We start from the raw sequence: 22,718 nt of genomic DNA, 5'->3' as shown, positions 1-22,718 counted from the left end.
ATTAAACAATATCGCTTTCTCCAATATCTTTTCTGTGCCTGAGAGGAAGAAGAAAGGCTAAGACATGCCTGACATTGGTGGGATATCAGAAAGTGCATCGATAATGTCTGTAGGGACCTCAACCAAGAGAGGTTTTAGTACCAATTGGAATCCCCATGGCCTGGGAAGCCTGTCTTCTCTCACCAACCAGCAGCCTGAGCACAAGATGTCTTGATATTAGTATATGTTATCTGAACTGGACAATGGCATGTGTGGTTTAAGTGTAATGACAATAGGAAAGTTGGGAAACAGATCTCGCAGGGACTGGATAAGGCAGTAGTGGATCTCAAATCCACTCTATAAAAGGAGATAATAAATAAAGGCTCTTTCTTATTGGCATCTGTCATTCTGTTGATATTGACGGTCTTTCCCTGGGCTGCAAAGCTTGCTGAAGAACAATCTTTGATGCCTGGCCAGCATCAAAGGTACAGAAGTCTGCTTGTTTCCTTCCCCTATTTTACACTGGCTCCAAGATGATGCCGTGTTCTCATGAGATTTGGAATTAGTCTGATAGCCTTGGAAAAAAGTTCACACGATGGTCTCAGAAGGTGAGGAAAATGACTATGACATATCAATTCCTGATACATCCACAAGGATGGCTGCCTGTGAAAACTAACAACAAAGTGGAGATAACTCAGATCAATATCAAGGCTATTCGTGGAGCATTTGTATGAAGTAGCTGCTCAGAGTATTTAAAGGAGCAGATGGGCTCTTAGAATGCGGCAAGTGGCATCTGGTGACGTGTCTGCTTTCCCTTACTTCTAGTTACTTAAATTTTAAGATGATGCAGAGGAGAAGTAAAATAAAAGCCAAAGGTTGCCTGAATCCAGAGAATGTTGTTGGTCATTCCTTTCATTCAACGGATTTGCCGTGGCGATGTGACAGCATGGTCAGTGCCCATGTGGGATTAGCAACACTGATTTCTAGGGCAGCCTTTATGGACATTGACATGATTTTCAAATAGGTACTAGTCATTGCATACAGAAATGTTTAAGTAGCTCAGCAAATACCTCACATTGCATTATTTAGGCCCAGGAATTATTTACAGCCTTGCTCAAGTAACATTGTATATCTGTGAAGGTGGGAGTTGGCCAGAAGTTCTGAGTGGGGAAACCAGGCTCCTTCCGATGCATGCTGGAGTGAAAGCATAAAATCACCTGTCAGAGAAAACATCCCATGGGCCATTTGAAGTAATTGTAGCAGCGTGTCCCTTATGGTCAGAATGGGGAAGCCACACTTCCTTTCTTCCAACCCCTTATACTACCGAAGTGGAAAACTTAAGACGGGGCAAATCTGTGAGAGACTGACTTGTTCCTGAGATAGGAAGACAGCTCATAGGGGTCATGGTCCATGAAGGGAGACTCAGAAGACTACTTTAATTGACAACCTTCTTAGCCAGCATCCTCTCGATAAATCATTGCGTTTATAAGAAAGAGCATCAGTCATGTAGTTTGGACATTCAAGTTGCTTTATAAGAGTTGTTCCGGCAGGCAAAGGGATTTAACAGGTATCAGCTGTGGAGGCCAGGAAGCAATCACATGTACGGAGGCTACAGCAAGGGTGGGAATAGAGGGAGTTCTCAATACACAGGCACCGTATCTGGAAGGCAGAGCACTCAGAAACAGAAACCTTTCTTAAGTCAACTTACCCTGTTAACTTTTTTTTTTTGCACAAAGTCTAGTTTCATTCAGTGAATATGGAGGGAACTCAATGGATAATTATACAGTGACTGATAGAATTTTCCTAGCACAGTGACTAATTTATAATATCCATGATAGTGATTTGATCAAGTTTGAGTGACTGACGGTGGCTGACTCTTGGTTTACTTGTGAGACTATGGCGAAAGGTGGATGGAGACGTTTAGGCAAATCTTGCCTCTGACTGAGGCTGGGGCAAAAATGTCAGAATCACAGCCCCCTCTCCCCGGGTTGTTTTTTGTGTGCTCGGTATGAGTAACTCTTACAGGAGAATCAGAAATGTCACAAGCAAGCAGTTTTATGTGTGTGTTCCTCTGGGGAATGATGTTGGAGAATGAGGAAGGCACTTCATTTTCACTATGTGCACTTTTGTCTTGTCTGCTTATTTGACAAGGGTATGCATGTGTTAAAAAGTGACCCGGTATCCAAAGGCTAGGAAAAATCTCTGTGTTCTGTCTGAGATGTTCTTTGCAGGTTCAGAGGTTGGTTTTGTTGTTTGTGTCTTTGTTTATCTTTTCCTACTGGCCGTGAGAGCATACGTGTTTCACCAATTGCTCTTAAGGGAAACAGAAAATTTGACTCTAAAATCTGAATGTCAAATATTTAATAAACAACATGTAATCTGTAATGTTTTAACTGCTTTGGAAAGCAGTTTAGGTTTATAAATACAGTGCCATACTACTCATTTAAAAAATAAAGCAGTCAAACCAATTAATTGGGTTGGTGAAATAATGGCAAATATCTTGTTTTGGTTGAGGCTTCCCAGTCTTGGGTGCTTAGTTCAATTCAACAGTGTCTTATTCAATTTATACTAAGTGCAAAATACAGTGCTAAATATTCTAAGATGAATCAGATATAAATGCTGCCACTGTGGCAGTTTGCTTCTAATTGATGGAAGAATACGAGGTTAAATAAGTGCTAGTTAGAACTGAACATCTAAGATCTGCGGGGTACAGAGAAATGAGTGTGCTAAGGAATATCTAGCTGAAGATAAAGTTGTTGTTTTTTTTCCTGGAATGGTTATTATTCCCTTAATGATAATGTACTTTATTTCTTATAATGAAAAAAATGCTTAAAGCTACAGTTTGTAGGGGATAGAAGTAGCACTGGGCCGGTTATCCAAATATCTGGATGTCAGTTCTATCTCTCCATAGATCATTTGTACTGGGTAGATGCTTGACAATCATTAGTCAAGGTTCCTCACTAGTCCCCTCTCTTGAGTACAAGTTTACGGATAGTTACTGAACCATTTAGCTGTGCTGGAGTTAGACATGTGATGCTGGGAAGGGTCAATGTTCTGAGCCCATGGATTGAATTTTACTCTTTGGAACTTTTTGGAGTTTATCTCTATGGTTACTTCTCTTTCTTCCCTACAAGTGACCATTAACAGTCTTCAGGGTCTGTTGGCTTAGAAGGAAGTGCTTAGAGAGCCAATGGGAATCATAGCTCCCAAGGAAAGGAGGCATGAAGAGTAGCTTAGTCCTACAGGGATAGGTCTTTAGGTGAGACCTCCTCTTTCCTCCATCCTTTACTCTGGATTGTTTTCAGCATTAAGACCCTAAGTTTAGATCAGAGGATTGAGAATTGGGTATGGTCTAGGGGGAAAATGTGTCTGGACAAAGTCAAAGAGCTGGCTTTTGATTTTATCTCTAGGTTCATTCGTTTTGAGCTAAAGTCTTGATAGCTTTATGGGGCCTTGTCTAATTAACCAAGACATTCTTATATTGTCTGAGGAAAATATCTCCTTTAAATAAATGAAATAATTTGCCTTGATGATTGTCTTTATTTTCTTTGGCAACTTGGGCCAGTGACGAGGGTAATTGAAGATTTATGTCTTCAAGACGATAAGACTGGCCATTTTTTGTTTTCCCAAGGAAATAAAATTTGTTTAGTTAGTTCTGATTTTTTGTTTGTGTCACTTTACTTTTTCCTTTTGTGTTTTTATAAATGTATTACTCTGTAATTTGTCACAAGCAGAGGTGCAAAAGCACTGGTATAGGAAAACACATGTATCTTTTTTGATATTAACTCAAAATCTAGGCATAGATGCTGGCAGTTCAGGAGATTCATGTATATTTTATGTAGCATTCGTAAGATAGTTCATTAGTTAATGGATTAGTTAAAGTATATTTGTTGTATCCTCCATATAATGCTATCTTATACATTACACTTTCACCTGGAGTTTCTACCTTGAGGCCTTTGATCTCTAGAGGGTTCAAGGATGATTTTCAAAACATTATGAATCTCCTGAATTTATATATAACTTTGTGTATATGCTTATCTAAATATATGAATTTATAGTTTTGATATAATTTCCAAACAGCTCTGCAACTTCAAAAATATAAGAAAAAGTAATTTAAAATTTAAATTCTCTAAAATCACAGGCCTTATGTTTTCTTCCCTTTGAGTCTGTCAGCATGAAAATCAGTGTACAGCATAAAATTCCTTGGAGTGTATTAATTCAACACAATAGGGCTTCAATTTATTGAATGTCTATTTTGACTTAGGCGAAATATTTATATGCTAGGCAAATACAGTTGAAGGTAAGAGAGTGGAAAAGGAGGAGTTACAGGGCTACCCAGGGAGCTCATTCCCATCAGCCACCTACTGAATCAAAATTTCAAGGAGAGGAGTAGTCACAGAGGGTTGAACTGCAAACCAGGTTTTCCAGGTCAGTCAGTAGGATCTCATCCCTATGAAGGTTCAAAATCATGAGCCTGATGGGGAAGATAAATAGACACATCAAATAAATATACTTCAAGACAAGAAGAACTCCCTCCCAAAAAAAGGCCTCATTAATGTGAACTAAGAAACAGTGAAAGCAATGTGAATTTCAGAATATATATGACTTTGAGCCAGACCTTGAAGCGTGAGAAAATTCCAATAAGAACAAAATGATAAGACTTGGAAATGATAAGTATGGAAGTGTTGATGGTGCAGAAGGGAAAGGAAACAAAGTTTTCTGATTTTCTCCTGTGACAAAGAGAGTGTCCAGATAGGAGAAGATGTAGTACAGGGATCAGGTGCAAATATATTAATGCAGAGTTGCAAAAACGGACTAAGTCAATTGATCAGAGTTGGCTGACAATACCTTCACAACTGGTGTAGCTTTACCATAAACTCGCCCTTCTTTTGTTCATATTCAAGCCTGTTATAAACAGTCTGTGTAGTTTGACTTGACTCAGACAAGTAGATGGAATTTCCAAGAGCCTATTTAGTATAATCAATATACAAGTTTTTAAAAGCACACACATTTATCAAAGCATCTCGATTTTTTTAAAAAAACCAACTCATTATGAGAAAAACTACTTAGAATTTCTGGAATATCCTGACAGGGCCAGTATTTGTCATTTAGGCTGACAATTCAGCTTAAATGATTTCCTGGATCTTGATCCCATTAGCTGATATTTAGCTACCTGGCATTTTCTTTAGGGATTTTGCTCAAGAAACTAGTTATGAATATTGTGGTTGTGTCCTGTGGCTGCTGTAACACATTATCACAAAGTTGATTGCTTAAAGCAACAGAAATGGAATCTCCCATAGTTCTGGAGGCCCCAAGTCCAAAATCAAGGTGTCAACAGGGACATGTTCCCTCTGGACCCTCTAGCAAGGATCTGTTCCTTGTCTCTTTCAGCCTCTGGTGGCTTGTGGATGCGTCTCCTGCTTCATGCCTTCCCCCCCTGTGTGTCTCCTTGGAGTGTTTCAAACTGATTTCCCCCTCTCTTAGAAGGATACTTAAGGTAGTGTTTTCCATTTCATTAATGTCTGCTTGAGTTTTTATAATTTCTTTTCTTCTCATTACTTTGGATGTACTATGCTCTTCTATTATTTATTTATTTATTACGTATTTTATTTTAAAATTTATTTTATTTTTATTTATTTCTTAAAGTGGAAGCTTAGAGTATTTATTTTAGATATTTCTTTTATTCTAATATGCTGTGAATTTCCCTTGAAGTACTGCTTTCACTGCATCCCACAAATTTCATTTTCATTTAGTTTGGAATATTTAAACATTTCTCAAGATTTCTTTTTGAACCATTGTGTTGTTTAATCTCTAAATATTTTAGAATTTTTTAAGTTGTTGTTCTGTTATTATTTTTGGCTTAATATGATTATGGTCTTATAATTTCAACTCTTTTAAATTTGTTAAGGTGTGTTTTATGGCCCAGATTGTGAGATTATCTTGGTGAGTGGTCCATGGGATCTTGAGAAGAGAGTGTTGGATAAAGTATTCTATAAATGTCTTTTCATTCCAATCACAGGCATAACTTGTTTTACTGTGTTTTGTTTCATTACACTTCGCAGATATTGCATTTTTTAAAATTGAACATTTGTGGCAACCCTACTTTGATCAAGACTATTGGTACCATTTTTCCAACAGATTCAGATCTTGGCTAGCATTTTTAGCAGTATTTTTAATATTAAGATACCCACATTTTTAAAACATAATGCTATTGAATACTTAATAGATTACATTAGAGGGTAAATGTAACTTTTATATACACTGGAAAACAAAAAAAACACATGATATCACTTGCTTTATTGTGGTGGGCTGGAACAAAACCTGCAATATCTCTGAGTTATGTTTTGTAATTCTGGTCAGTTCAATTTTATCTTTACTGATTTTCTGTCTGCTAGATCCGTATACAACAATAATAGAGGATTCATCTGTTTCTCCTTGCAGTTCTATCAGTTTGTGCTGCCTGCATTTTGATGCTGTGTTGTTAGGCACATACACATTAAGGATTAAGTCTTCTTGGTGAACTGACCCTTTTATCATTAGGGATTGCCCTCTTTATCCATGAAAATATTCCCATCACTGAAATCTTTGTCTGAAATTAACATAGCTATTCCAGCTTCTTTTGGTGAGTGCTGATGTGGTTTATTTTTATCCATCCCTTTACGCTTAATGTCTCTGTGTTTTCAGATTTAAAGTAGATTTTGTATAAACAGCATATAGATGGGTCTTGTGTTTTTTTTTATTTATTCTAACTAGTCACATTTAAAATGGTTATTGATATAATTGTATTAACATCTAAGATGTTTGCGATAGATTTATATTCACTATCCTTGTTTGCTGTTTCTCTTTATGTCATTCACTCTTTTTTATTTTTGGTTTTAAGTGAGAATTTTATATAATTCCCTTTTCTTTTTTTTATGTTAGCATATCAATTACACTTCTTTTTAAAATGATCTTAGTGGTTGCCCTAAAGTTTGCAATATACATTGGCAACTACTCACATGTAATACTACACCACTGCATGAGTAGTGCATGTATCTCCCAACAGGAAATTCCCAGTCCCTGCCTCCTGGTCCTTCCTGCATCGCTATATCCATTTCACTGATCCACAAGTTATAATCAGCCAATACCTTGTTGCTCTGATTATTTTCAACAAACTGATGTCTCTTAGATCAATACAAAATAAGAAAACAAGTTTTTCTTTACTTTACCTCCACTTATTTGTTTTCCGATGCTTTCCCTTTCCTTAGGTAGATTGGCGTTTTTGAGCTATATACTTTTCCTTCTCTTTGAAGACCTTTTAAAAAACATTTCTGCAAGGCAGCCTACTGGCAAAAATGCTCGCTCTTTCATTTGTCTTAGAAACTCTTATTTTTCCTTTACTGTTAAGGATCATTTCACTGGATACAGAATTATAGATTTTTTTCTTTCTTTCAATAAATTAAAGACTTCACGTTACCCTCTGCTTGCTGGGATGGTTTCAGACAGGAAGCCACTGTAATTCTGATAGATGTTTCTCTATAGGTTTAGTTGTTACTTTCTCACTTCCTCTGTCAGAAACATGAATGGATTTTTCTCTGATCTTTAGAGTGAGAACTCAGTGGAGCCGTTGGTGGGTAAACTCATGGTTGGGTCCCGGGAGTTTTTATCTCTCAAGCTAGTCAGTGCTTCATCTTCAGCAATTATTTAATCACTGTTTAAGTGTTCCTAACAGGCTCCGGCAGCAGCTCCTGCTCCTGGGAAGCTGTGATTATCTGTACTCATCTGTCTCTCCACTTTTCAGGTCAGTGGTTTGCCCTGTCACTTCACTTCTTTGATGGATTTAAGAGGAGCTGTGGATTTTCAGTTTGTTCAGCTTTTCTTTAAAACAGAAAGGATCATCCCAAACTTTTGCATGTTATACTGAAAACTAAAAAGTACTTTTTAGATATTATACAGTCGATATATTTAATAGGAAAAAGAGTTGTATTTAATAATCATTAAATTCTCTTCCAGGTCTGATTTTTTTCTAATTCTAACAAAATTTGCCCCATAACTTCAAGCAGTTGCATGAAATATTTCTTTGACATTGCACTTTTGACACAATATACAAATGGGGTGGGGGGGATGTCTGGATATAAACCATGAGCGTGATGTCTTGGCCTCAGCTTACCACTTGTGCTGTGGTCTAGAAAAAGTGCTTCGTATCTCTGGATCTCAGCATTTTCACCTGTGTAATAGGTAATCAACTTAAGTTGCAATTTGCAGGAGGCCGCCCATTGTCTTCACTAGCAGAGAAGTGCAAACAAGGATCCCGGAAGGCTGGTGACCCTTGAACCCACGGCAGGGCCTGAGTTATGCACCGATTGTCTAGTCCTGACAATGGGGGCTCAAGCTATTTCCTGACCAAATAGTCTCAGAGTAAATCCCTCTAATATTTACTGACCTTTATGATAGCCTGTCTGTTACTGCAATTACCTGCCTAAGGGTTTTATGTTTAACCAAAGTTGAATAAAAGGTTGGCAAGGCCTGGGCACAGGCAGAGGTCCTTCCCCTTGAATTGGACTTGCCTGCCTGGCCCCCCAATATTTCCAAATTATCTCTTGTCTCTTCTCTTTCATTTGTGTGCGGCTCCTCTTCCAGATCCTGAACGACGCGGGACGTGGGAAAAACAAACATACACAACAATTAACATGGACATTCTGCTATAGTAGAGGATGAATCTTATTTTTAAATACAGTATATTTTTATTGATTCCAGAGAGCAAGGGAGAGGGAGAGAGATAGGAACATCAGTGATGAGAGAAAATAATTAATCGACTGCCTCCTGCATGCCTCCCACCGGGGACCAAGGCTGCAACTGGGCATGTGCCCAGACCATGAATAGAACTGTGACCTCTTGATTCATAGATCAACACTCAGTCACTGAGCAATACTGGCTGGGCTAGGAGGTGATTTTTTAAAGGATTCATAGCAAAAATGTGCCTATTTTCTTGCATACAACCTTAGTTCTTATACATGAAATACTTTGTTGGCATTAAACAAATAGCTATTGCCAGCAGTGAGTCAATAGTTTCTGTTAGAACATGAAAAGTCAGTCAGTCAGCTGGCTATTTGGGCTATCCTGCTCCAACAAGGTAGAATTTTTTTCTAATTTACAAATTTGAATATATTTTTGTATGAATTGACCAAGCAGATCTTCTTTTGTTACCACATAGGCACAGAATGATTCTACTACTGGCCTCCATGAAATAGACATATCTTCTATACTTTCATCTCCTGATCAATTCAGATATCATTTACTCAATATATATGGCATATCAAACACTATTTTAAAGTTTGGAAATAAAGATATAAAAAACAATATGCAAGTCCTGAAAGAGTTCACAATTTTTTATGAAACAGAATCATACAAGTGAAGTTAGGTTTCTGAAAGTTATACCAGAGCTAGAGAAATTGATTTGAAAGTCAACCTACAGATGCTAAATACAAACAGAAATGCGGATGAGTTCTACCAAAGAATGGCACCTTGAGAATCCCTGTTATTTAAAGAGGCCCAGTGACAGGAAATACTACTGAAAAGAAATATTCAGAGAAGCAATTAGAAAATTAAAATTTTGTCTTTGTTTGAATCCCAAAATTTTGTCTTTCTTAAAACACTAAGACAAGGTTTGAGTGCAGGGAATTTATCTGGAATGATCCTAGGAGGTAGCAGTATATGAGTGAAGAGGTGAGTCAGGGAGGAGAAGAAACCCAGTACAGGTTGCTTTATGGAGTGTTATAATAATGTTATGGTCATAAGGAAACCCTTCTAGTGTGTGAAAATAATTATTGTGTGAAATAATTAATGTGTGAAATGTTTGCTGTGTGAAGACCCCAATACTCTGTAACTTCCAAAATTAGTCATTGTAACTTCCTGCTGTTAGTCATTGGTTAGGGGTGGTTCTCAGGGATTGTTAATTCCCTGACACTACTGGCCTGTCACGAAATGTGGTGAACGCCCCACTATCTTGATGTGAATGCCCTAAGCCCTTACAGCGTAAACACTCTGCTCCTAGCAAAGGCACACCGTCTGGCCCACACTGATAAGACACAAGTTGTTTACTACTGGCTGTGTAAGCACCAGAGTTTTCTCCAGTCGATGTCTCCTGCCTGATGTGAGGAGGACTCCACGTCACTCCGTGAGACAAGCCCCTGATTGACTGCTCTGCTGTGTGAGCCTGAACCAACTGTGGCCGCCTGTCTGTCTCCATCTTCGTCGTCCGTCTTTCGGTGTGCACCGCCGGCCTTTGCTGAAGCCTAGGACCTACTAGGAATAGGTAAAGAAACCTTGTGTGGTTGCATACTAATTCTGTCTTTTTTTTTTTTTTAATTAAATCTTTATTGTTCAGATTATTACATTTGTTCCTCTTTTTTCCCCCCATAACTCCCCTCCTTCCAGCTCCCACCCCACCCTCCACCCTCACTCCCCACCCACTGTGTTCATCCATAGGTGCATGATTTTTGTCCAGTCACTTCCCGCATCTCCCACACCCCTTTTCCCCCCAAGAATAGTCATTCTATTCCCTTTCTATGTCCCTGATTCTATTATAATCACCAGTTCATTCTGTACATCAGGTTATTTATTCACTTGATTCTTAGATTCATTTGTTGATAGATGCATGTTTGTTGTTCATAATTTGTATCTTTACCTTTTTCTTCTTCTTCCTCTTCTTAAAGGATACCTTTCAGCATTTCATATAATACTGGTTTGGCGGTGATGAACTCCTTTAGCTTTTCCTTATCTGTGAAGCTCTTTATCTGACCTTCAATTCTGAATGATAGCTTTGCTGGATAAAGTAATCTTGGTTGTAGGTTCTTGGTATTCAGCACTTTGAATATTTCTTGCCATTCCCTTCTGGCCTGCAAAGTTTCTGTTGAGAAATCAGCTGACAGTCGTATGGGTATTCCCTTGTAGGTAATTGAGCCTCTTTCTCTTGCTGCTTTTAAGATTTTCTCTTTGTCTTTTGCTCTTGGCATTTTAATGATGATGTGTCTTGGTGTGGTCCTCTTTGGATTCCTTTTGTTTGGGGTTCTCTGCGCTTCTTGGACCTGTAAGTCCATTTCTTTCTCCAGATGGGGGAAGTTTTCTGCCATTATTTCTTGAAATAGGTTTTCAATATCTTGCTGTCTCTCATCTTCTGGCACTCCAATAATTCTGATATTAGTCCGCTTAAAGCTGTCCCAGAGGCTCCTTACACTATCTTCACACTTTCGGATTCTTTTTTCATTTTGCTTTTCCAATTGGGTGTTTTTTGTCGAATCTTTGGTTTGATTATTGTGCTCCTCTGGTCTGCTATTGGGTATAATATTCTTTATTTCAGTCCGTGTATGCTTACTTTCTAATTTCTTTATCGTAGCATCGAGGGTCTCATTAGTTTTCGTGAGGCTCTGCACAAATTTATGGCAAGCCCTCAAAACTGCGATTCTTAGCTCCATATCCTCCATTTCTGTCATGTTTTTTTGTCTCCGCATCTTTTATGCTTTCTTGGTGCACCCCCTTGTGGTCTCTGTGCGCAGTCTTGTTCTAGCCAAGCCTTAATTGTTGTAGTTAACACTAGAGGGATTTGACCACCAGGCCGACTGGCTATAGGAATCAGCTGTATGGAAAACATCTGCCTTCTGGGGAGGCGCTAATCCAGCCTTTGCCTGAGGCGATCGGCAAATGGCTGTGCGCAGGGTTTGGGCGGGGCGGGATCAACAGGGCGGGTGGAGGGAGCAGTTATGGCCGCGCTCAGTCCCGTTCCCAGAGGCTCTGCTTCTCAGAACCCCGGCAGCCGCTGCAAACCTCGGGGAGAAAGCTGCCCTCAGGTTCCAACTGATGCCGGATAATCCCGCTTCTCCCGTTTGAGTCTGGGTCCCTAGAGACTCGCCCGGATCTGGAGCCCAGAGTCTGAGACTCACTCCCGACAGAAAACGACAACCGCGCCCTCAGCCACCAGCCCGCTTTGCGCGTGCACCTCGGTACCTTTGTATTTTCCACACTGCGCCGCCTCTGAGCCTCGATTTGCTGTTCTCTTTCCTTCTAGTTGTAGAGTCTCTCTTCAGCCAGCCTTCCTGTGGTTCTGGGTGATGTCCGTTCCGTCTTTTAGTTGTATTTTTGAAATGGTTGTTTGCGGCAGCGGTCTCCGGTGTTTACCTACGCCGCCATCTTGGTCTCCTCCCTAATTCTGTCTTATGTGTTCATGTGTTCCGGTTCGGCTTAGCTGTCTAGACATTGAAGTACCAGGAGATAGGCCGTTATTGCTGACTCCTGGTCACCTGCGTTTGTCCCACTAAGTCTAGACCAGTGGTTCTCAACCTGTGGGTCGCGACCCCTTTCGCGGTCGAACGACCCTTTCACAGGGGTCGCCTAAGACCATCCTGCATATCAGATATTTACATTACCATTCATAACAGTAGCAACTTACAGTTATGAAGTAGCAACGAAAATAATTTTATGGTTGGGTCACAACATGAGGAACTGTATTTAAAGGGCCAGAAGGTTGAGAACCACTCTAGACAGATAAATAATTAAATAACTGGGGCATAATTGGGACATGGAGCAATGTACAGTTGTGAGTAACTGAAGCTCAACTTTACTGTGGAACTTGGAGCCCCAGTGCAGATATGCGCTGTAAAATTGTCTTGTCTCTGGCGTACAGGGGCTGAAGTATCTGTATAGCAACTGCTGTTAGTCATTGGTTAGGGGTGGTTCTCAGGGGTGGCTAATTCCCTGACACTACTGGCCTGTCACATGTTCATTGATGGGTTCCAATGGTCAGAGAACCCTCAGGCAGAAGTATCTGGTGCTGGAGGTAGGAAGTCTGGGCTATCATGCATAGGAATGCTAAGTGCTTATGAGCTATGGATGAAACATTCACAGCACCTGTTACAGTTTAGTGCTGTGCGGATCACGGGGAGAGAGAATTTCTGGTAGGTGGGAGTAGTGAACAATGTCCAAAAAGACTGGCAAATCAAATAAGTAAAAGAAACACTGAGAATGAGTCATAAGCCACGGAGAAGGTGTTAATAGAAATGGGAAAAGAAAGTAAGATGCAGGAAGAGATGGAATGAGGGTGTACGTGTGTGTGAATATTTATAACTGAAATAAAATTCGCACACAAAGGCAAATTAAATAAAATTAACATTAAAAATAAAAATACCCTTTTATGTTTAATTCCTATATCGGCGTATTCAGGAGACTCTCCTGAAACTGCTAAGTCTGGAGTAAGCGCCACTTCTTTTCTTTCCAATACACCCTTTGCTTATTTTTATGGTGGAATTTACCTCACAGACTCCAAATTATTCATTTACTGCCTATGCCGGGACGGCATCAGACAGAGACACGTTAGGGCTCCATTTGGTTCATTTGCACTATAAAGCTCTGGATTACTCTGTGCCCAGCAATCTTAGGAGACATGCATAGAAACTAAAGCAGCGTCCTGGGGGATCTAAACCTGCCCACACAGTGTCCATTCCAAACAGGTTAGTCACATCCTGGATGCTTTCTCCTGACACAGCGAGGAGTTGTTACATTAAAGCCCACCATCCGAATACAGAGTGACTGCTTTTCAGCAATCACATTTCTCCTAAACAGGCTCTAGATGGAGACATTCATCTACTGTTCTTTTGTTTCCTCAACAGCTGAGATGAACAATAGACTCAACAACAGCAAAAGTAAATTAAAATTATCCCTCATGTTTAAGTCCCTCAACGACTCATAGGAATGATTTAGGGTGTTCGGTAAAGCAGATAAGATATGGGAAATATTTTTGAATTGTTATTCTGTATAATTTATTAAAGTGGGAGATGGTCGGATGTTACCTCTTTCCATATATGCACATTTTCTAAATAAGGTGCAAATCAGCCGCCTTTTTATATGGAATAAACTTAATCAGAAATACAAAGGAGTCCAAACATTTCCATTTCTTTTTGAAAATCTGCATTTCGTAAACAACAAGGGGGAGTAGCAAAGTCAACCGGCCATAGGGAAAAAAAGCAACATTAGCAAATGTTCTTGTGTACATATTAACATGTAGGTAAGGCTTAGAAATTATTATTATTATTATTGAATAATCGTGTGGGTCACTTTCCCAGTAAATGGGCTATTCTGCACCCTGAGTACCTACGTTTAGAAAAGGAAAATTAATTCGGATCCCAGAGAGAGACATGGTCTGATGGAAGAATTAACCAACTCCTGACACTGGGCCAGCATTAAGGATTCTGAGCTTCTGTTTCCTCCGCTGTCCGAAGAGCCAAGTTCTCCCTGCTGTGCCCGTTCTACAGACTGGGATTGTGACGGAGCAGAGACGCTGGACTGAGTCTGGCCAGGCCGGGGACGGCCTCTGCCTGGCGCCGCGGGATGGGCCGCAGGTGCCCCCGGAGGCTGTGGCTGCTGCTCCTGCTGGCCGCCGGCGCCGGGCTCCTCCTCCTCCTCCGGGGCTGGTGCTCGGGAGCAGTTTGGAGTTCATGGCCAGGGAGGCCGGAGCCCTGCCCGCGCCCCCTGGCCGCGGCCCTGCAGGGGCGCCCGCGCTTCCAGCGGCTCTTCAACCTGTCCACCCCCGTGCTGCTGTGGGGCGGCCTCCTCACCCCGCAGCTCTGGGACGCCCTGATCCAGCTCCGGGGACCCTACAGCTGGCGCGGCCTCTCCCGGGAGGCCATCGCCTCCACGCTGCGCCTCCTGAACGGGTCGGAGAGCGCACAGCTGTTCCCCGAGTCCCAGGAGCCGCGGTGCCTTCGCTGCGCGGTGGTGGCCAACGGAGGCATCCTGAAGGGCTCCCGCCAGGGCCGGCGCATCGACGCCCACGACTATGTCTTCAGGCTCAATGGTGCGGTGATCACAGGCTTCGAGAAGGACGTGGGCACCAAGATCTCCTTCTACGGCTTCACGGTGAACACCATGAAGAACTCCCTCTACAACTACGGGCACCTGGGCTTCCGCTCCGTGCCGCGGGGACCGGGCGTGCGCTACATCTTCATCCCTTCCAACATCCGCGACTACCTGATGCTGCGCTCCGCCCTGTTGGGTGTGCCTGTCCCTGAGGGTCGGGACAAAGGGGACAGGCCTGAGGCCTATTTTGGACCACATGCCCCTGCAGGTAAATTTAAGTTACTGCATCCCAACTTCATCCACTACCTGAAGGAGAGGTTTTTGAATTCCAGCCACATTCACATAGATGCCAAAGGCATATACATGCCTAGCACTGGGGCCCTCATGCTGCTGACAGCCCTGCATACCTGTGATCAGGTCAGTGCCTATGGATTTATCACAAAAAACTACCAGAGCTTTTCTGACCACTATTTTGACCGAGAAAAGACGCCACTGAAATTTTATCTGAACCATGATCTGTATCTTGAGGCAACGCTGTGGGAAGACCTCCACAAGGCTGGCATCATTCAGCTGTACCAGCGCTGACCCCGACGTCTCCCAGCCCTTTGCGTCTCCGTATAAAGCCTTGGCTCTCCTCCTCTCGGTGGCTGAAACCGTTTTCTTTTTTAACCTATGAGAGGAGCTCCATCTTTCTCCCCTTCTTTCCAAAGGAGGGGTGTGGAAGGTGGGAAGGTGGCTTCGTGACTCTCACCAAATATGAGACACGGGATCTTGCCTCTGGCTCTTCCAAGAGAACTCCCCTCTGGATCTTACATTCCAACCTCAGCCAAGGAAAAATAGACACCTCTGCTGGATCCGTTTTAAAATGAAAAATAACATTCCCAAGGAAATACGCCGTACCTTAGCTCACAGAGGCAGGCATACCTGTGTTTAGCATCATTTTAAAAAAATAATTATTGTTGAAAGTTTTACATATGTTCCTTTTTGCCCCATTGACCCCACCCCAGGCCTTCAGCACCCTATTGTCTGTGTCCATGGGTTATGCATATATGCATACAAGGGCTTTGGCTGGTTACCTCCCATCCACCCACCCTCCCCCACCTTCCCTCTGAGATTCTGCACTCTGTTCCATGCTTCCATGTCTCAGTGTTTAGCATCTGAAAGCCAGCATTTGGTTTCGTGATACTTTTGGAATGCCAATTCAGCCGTTCCAGACCTATCACTGAACCTAGATTAAGCAGCAGTAGAGGCAAAGGCACAGTGTCTAACCCAAATCGTCCCACTGGCTATGTCAGGATTTCACAGAACACTCCAAGTCTTCAGCAACTCAAGGATAAGTCTTAAGAACCTGTCTGTAAGATGTTAATCCTCGGAGGACATGATCAATTTGCTTCTGCCCTATGGGGAGTGGAGACTTTTTGTCTGATAAAGTCGGAGCACAAAAAAGAAGCAGAAAAGACAATGCAATTTGAGTTTAAATAATTATATAAATGACAAAAAAGTCATTTGTGGGTTTTCTTTTTTTCCATTAAGGATGTAGAGAAAGCATATAAAATGCAGGGTGAAGGGTGAAGATCACTTGGAAATCAAGAATCTGGTGAGGTAGAAGGAGGGTTGAGAGAGGAGAGGGATGTTGGGGGGCTGGGTGAAAAAGTGAAGGGGTTAAGAAGCACAAATTGGTAGTTACAGAATAGTCACAGGGATGAAAGTACAGCATAGAGAATATAATCAATAATATTGTAATAACTCTCTATGGGACCAAGTGGGTACTTGAAATATTAGGGGGACCACTCTGCAAAGTACTATGCTATACATCTGAAAATAATGCAGAATAATATTGAATGTAAACTGTAACTGAAAAAAAACAACACCCAAAACAAACAAAAGAATCAGGAGAGATTTCTGGGTATTTGATGGGAGTGTCAATAATACTGAAGACTGCCTACCACTGGAGTAAATACCATTATAAATTTATTACCATCTTGTGACAAAAACCAATGGGTTAGGAACCCTCAGTCAAGTCATGATTCCAATCAATTTGAACTGAGATAGTAAATAATCAGTTTAATGGTTTTAGATGGATTAGAGCTGTAATGTCTGGGCTTTTATTGAGACTTGGTTGCTTCCCAGACTGGTTTAAGGAAGTCTCATCCAACATATTATCACCATACAGCCTGTTTGACCAAGCCTTGTGACAATGTCTTGATAACTGTAGCTATGGACAGCCTATTCCACTATACCAGGTGTTTAGCTGACAAGAGACTTTTCAAGGGAGCCTTTGCCTAGAAAATTCACCAAGGACCAGCATCTGGCCTTCAGGTCTGTGGTTTTGGAAGACAGAGTTTATCAACACTAGGAATGAACGAACTCAACAACTAGAATCAAGAGAGTAAGGTTTACTTAACTATAATAAATTTACAGAAAAACCTGATAAACAAACAAAATAAGTTGTGAGAGTTGTAAGAGACATTACAATAACCTTTGAATGTTAAGAGAGTACTCAGGACAGGTCTGACCTAACAGTAGAAGCTCAATTCTTGGAAATAAGGAAGTTGTACCAGGGGTGGGCAAACTTTTTGACTCGAGGGCCACAATGGGTTCTTAAACTGGACCGGAGGGCCGGAACAAAAGCATGGATGGAGTGTTTGTGTGAACTAATATAAATTCAAAGTAAACATCATTACATAAAAGGGTACGGTCTTTTTTTTTTTTTTTTTTTAGTTTTATTCATTTCAAACGGGCCGGATTCGGCCCGCGGGCGGTAGTTTGCCCACGGCTGACTAACCCCTTGATCTGTTTTCCTGATCTTGAAAAGCCTGCTGATTTTGAGTGGGGTTGTTTTCCTGAGCAGGATGCAAGGGTGATTTCTTTCCCAGGCTCTTGTCCAGATGGATTCCAAGAATGAAGCCATGGACAAAAGATGGTAGATGAAATGGTGGAAATTTATTGGAAGGAAATACAGACTCCCATTTAGGGAGGGGCCCTGTTCCCAGGGGTAACCCACCAAGGTCTTTTTTGCTAAGGTTTATAAGGGCTGCAGTTCTTTGTCTCTTGATGCTCCCTTCTTATTGGTTACTATAGAAGCTTCAAAGCCCCAAACCACATGGTGCCCTCCTCTTTCTCTCCCCCTTCAGTGGTAGAATTCTCCATCCTCTGTGAAAATCTGTTTTCCTCTTTCTCCCCATACCCTGTGGCTTTTCCTATCTTCTGTGAATGGATGTCATCCTCTCTTCTTATCTTGCGGCACCCCCTCCGCCCCTCTATGAATGTATGCCTTCTGGCAGTTCCAAGCCCTCATCTATGCACTCCTTCCCCATGGACCGTCTTTATTCCCAAAACTCCCTAAACCTGCCTATTTTATCCCTAAAACTCCTTTCACTTTTTATGTCCCTTTGTTACAAATGTAGGTGGGTGAAGCCCTGAAGGCGAAGCTGTCTGTGAATATAAAGTGCTAATGTAATTAGCCAAGGAGATTGGTTTGTTCCAAGAAGTTCAAATTTCCTGAAATTCTAGTGGGAGAGACTCTTCTTATGCTTTTCAAATTTCTCATTTTTTTATTTTTTAAAAATATATTTTATTGATTTTTTTTTTTTTACAGAGAGGAAGGCAGAGGGATAGAGAGTTAGAAACATTGATGAGAGAGAAACATCGATCAGCTGCCTCCTGCACACCCCCTACTGGGGATGTGCCCGCACCAAGGTACATGTCCTTGACTGGAATTGAACCTGGGACCCTTCAGTCCACAGGCCAATGCTCTATTCACTGTGCCAAACCGGTTAGGGCTCAAATTTCTCATTTTTTTATATGAGAAAACAAATAATCAAGATCTCACACAGTGGTTCCTTATTCTCCACTGTATGTGCTTCAATTATTCTCTTTGCTATTCAGAGCTCTCCTCAGCATAGAGCGGTCTGGCCTTAAAACCTGTATTGCTCACTCCAGGCAACCTTGTCTTCACATAAATGTACTGTGTTCATTTATTTCTCTTTGCATATATATTTTTTTCTGCTGTGCCTCATGCAATCACCTCTGTTCCCTCTGCTTAGCCAAGTCATATCCATCGGTAGGAGCCACTCAACTCATTCAAAGCAACCTTCCTTGATCACTGCAGTCATTACTGGGCCACTTTTATTTTGAATCCTTGAAGCATAAATTGCTTTTAAACACATTATCATGTATTAGTAATACTATTGCAAGTGCATTAGCATTTTCTCTCAAACCAGAATGAGAGCTGGACCGTATCTTGACTCATGCCACTTTTGTACTTGTCAAAGTGCTTAGCACTATTCTTCAACATTATGTGACACATTTTTCTGTCTCAGGCTATTAATGCCTAAGACTGGATCACTCTAATACTCCTTCACTACAGTTGCTAACACTATATAACATGGATAGGTGAGGTCATAACTTGAAAGCAGACAGAGGGAAAGAGAAAAAAAGGATCAGCAAGTGGATGGAGGCCAGAGGGACAGGAAAGGGCTGGGATCTGGGAGGTTTATGTATCAAACAGCTTTCTTTTAAAAAAATTAAGTTTTTCATTTTTTTTCAGAGAGTTGAACAAGGCATCTACATTCTAGCACATCTTTCTAATTTTTAAAAATATTTTTGTTGATTTCCAAGAGGAAGGGAGAGGGAAAGAGAAATATCAATGATGAGAATCATTGATTAGCTGCCTCCTGCACGCCCCCTACTGGGCATTGAGCCCACAACTTGGGCATATGTTGTGACCTGGAATTGAACTGTGGCCTCCTGGTTCATAACCCCATGTTCAACCACTGATCCACAACGGCTGTGCACATCTTAATACTCACTAACCAATGAGTATTGGTTACGCTTCAGTAACCCCATTATTAATCCTTAACCAAATGAAGGATTACTTACTTATATATAAAAAGGTAAGAGAAAAAGGTCATGATTGTTTAACAGGGAATTGGAATCTCCAAATAAATTATCTTACAAAAAGTCAAACTTATATTTTGAAACACTTTTATATTGGGAAGAATGAAAAAAAAAACTTCACACTGAAAAAAAAAATCTTTTTCTTGTATAGCAAGTTGAGAACATCATTTTTCTACCTTAAATAATTCTTTCAAATATTTTACACAAATTTACATTTTCAAAAAAAATTAAGTCAAATATTTGCACTTTGTTTGCTTGGTCAACTAAAATGCCATTTATCAAATTGACATTAAACTGGACTGCAAATGCTATCCTGCAATTGGCATAAACACATCACTTGGGCTGGATATGCACAGGTGCATGTTACATACATGTGAAATTGCTCACGCCACTATCTATACTACTTCCACAAATAGTTTTACCTATAAAATTCTTTAGATAATATGATTATTGTAGACACTTGCTCAGGCATTTTCAAAAATGCAAAAATTATATAATGCTGTTGGGATGTAAAGATATTGAACATAAGATAAAAGTCAACACTGTTTACAAAATACCTGAATATGAAGGACATATTTAACATACCCCTGTGAACAGCACATGGTGAATGTATGTTATAGAGTTCTGGATTCTATAGGTCTGTTCCTGTTGTTTTATTCTAAATTTTACATGGTTTTAGATCCTTAAAAGAGAGTGACTTAATCCAATATTATTACATTAACTCTTTGTTCTAATCACCAACTTTAAAATAAGTACAGTGGAAGAGTATAGACCTTAATATACTTGTAGTTTTAAGGCCAATATAATTTTTATTGTTATGCAATAGTTTAATTAACAGATGCCACTAATAAAAATGACTGTATTGTGGTTTTGTCCATGACATTTAAGTATTTTATTACTAAAATATTCCAAAATAAACTCAGTAAATACTTACTATTTTCAATAGCATGAGAGGTGAATCCAACTATTTTTATCAATTACAACTAAACTGGGATGAGAACAGCTGTGCTAAAACCCAGTCATCAAGATGTCTAAAGCACTCATACTTTTCATCCAAGATAGAAGAATGAGTATCCAAAGTAAAGAGAACCCCATTATTAATCAAGTAACCAATCAACAACTACTGCTCTGTTATTCAAGCTAATAGTTTTGCAAAGTTTGACATTTCTGCCTTCATTATTATTGGTGGTTCCCAGAATCACATTTTCAATGTCAAATGGGACAGCTCTAAGGCCCTCTTGCCCAGCAATAACTGTGGGCAACTGAATGACACCGTTTGTATTTGTGTAGACAGCTTAATCCTTCTGCGGACCATCATAGCCATTCTGTGCCTCTGCGTACAGTCCTCTGGGGTCTCTTCTCTCCAGTTGTCTCCCAGTTTCAACCCTAAATATTAATGTCTTTCTGTAGAAATAAATTGGAGTGCTAAATTTGGAGAGATGGTAAGCCACATCTACTCTGAGACTAGGCATTCTCCATGCTGTTCATGGCACTGCTCTCACAGAATCTGATCTCCTGGTTTCTGATTCCTGTCCATCTGGGATTCTAGACCTGCCTGCTCCTTTCTGTCTTAGTGGACTCCTCATCATGTCTTCCTGGATTGTAGAATTTGCTAGGCTACTTCTGCTCCAGAGTCTTTCTCTTCCTGGCTCATCTTATATAATAAAAGCCTAGGTGGCATCATGTGTGATGTCATCACAAGATGGCTGCCACAAGATGGCCATCACAAGATGGCCACCACAAGATGGCTGATGCAAGATGGTTGACAGGGGAGGATAGTTGGGGGTGAACTGGCTGGCAGAGGAGGGCAATTGGGGGTGATCAGGCTAGCAGGAGAGATTAGTTGGGGGCAATCAGGCTGGCAGGAGAGCAGTTAGGAGTCAATCAGACTGGCAAGGGAGTGGTTAGGAGGTGATCAGGCAGGCAGGCAGAAGCCGCTAGGGGCAATCAGGCAGGCAGGCTGGTGAGCGGTTAGGAGCCAGCAGTCCCAGATTGTGAGAGGGATGTCCGACTGCAGGTTTAGGCTTGATCCCTGTGGGCCTAAACTGGCAGTTGGACATACCCCAAAGGGTCCCAGATTGGAGAGGGTGCGGGCCAGGCTGTGAGACACTCCCCCACCCATGCACGAATTTCATACACCGGGCCTCTAATTGTAAATAAAACCTCTGCACAACATGCTACCCTGTCCTTTGTTCTTTAAGGATCACAGACTTGAAGAGCAGCTAAATGAACTTGCTACTTTTTTATTGAATGTCTACTGTGTACCAGGCACTGTTCTAAATGCTTTACTCGTATCAACTCATTTAATTCTTGTGGTGACTGTGTGAGGTCCCTATTAACAATCCCTATGAAGTAACTTGCCCTAGATCACTCAGATGTTAGGGGATAGAGCCAAGATTCAAATCCAGATAGTTTGGATTCCAAAGTCTGAACTCTATATTTTTAAAATAATATTTTTTAATTGACTTTTAGAGAGGAATGGAGAGGGAGAGAGAGAGAAACATTGATGTGAGAGTGGAACATCAATGATTGGCTGCCTCCTACATGCCCAGTCCTGGGGATCAGGCCACAACCTGGGCATCTGACTTGACTGGCATTGAACCAGCAAACCTTTGGTACAAACAAACTGAGCCATACTGGCCATGGCCCAAAGGCTGAACCCTTAACCATCACAGCATAAGATCTCTGTAAATAAACACCCAGGTGGCAAAATGTAAAAGAGCCAGAACAGCAGGTTGAATCATTTCATACTCATTGTTATTTGCATCATGCCTTAGGATCTGATATGTGCAAAGTTACACCAGATAACAAGTTTACATTCTCTGAGTTCACAAGCTAGTGAACATTAAAATAAAGGAGAGTGTAATCAACACTAGATGACAAATGTAGTCTGGTTGCTAAAAGGGCACAGAAGAAAGTATGAGCAGTTCAAGGGCAGAGGATCAGGAAATATTGTGTGGTAAGTCAGAGTTTGACTGGAGCCAAGCATAGTATTTGGAAGTCCAAAAGGAAGA

The 22,718-nt window shown here is 41.0% G+C and overlaps 1 long non-coding RNA gene and 1 pseudogene across 1 annotated transcript in view; both read left to right on the top strand.

Annotated features, from left to right (window-relative positions):
• Window positions 1-10,130: 10,130 nt before the first annotated feature.
• The window catches only part of LOC139019483 (uncharacterized), a 99,653-nt gene continuing 87,065 nt past the window's right edge, over window positions 10,131-22,718 (top strand). Inside the window, exon 1 of the long non-coding RNA XR_011473112.1 lies at window positions 10,131-10,273. This is a non-coding gene — a long non-coding RNA (uncharacterized lncRNA). The remainder of the gene's footprint in view (window positions 10,274-22,718) is intronic.
• Window positions 14,338-15,696, top strand: LOC139019581 (alpha-N-acetylgalactosaminide alpha-2,6-sialyltransferase 2 pseudogene; annotated as a pseudogene).

The sequence above is a fragment of the Myotis yumanensis genome, unplaced genomic scaffold, assembly GCF_028538775.1.
Source record: "Myotis yumanensis isolate MYYU_CA2020_CCGP unplaced genomic scaffold, mMyoYum1.0.hap1 SCAF_11, whole genome shotgun sequence".
Taxonomy (NCBI): Eukaryota; Metazoa; Chordata; class Mammalia; order Chiroptera; family Vespertilionidae; genus Myotis; species Myotis yumanensis.
Note: the sequence above shows the minus strand (reverse complement) of the source record. Positions and strands in the feature narration are given on the sequence as shown.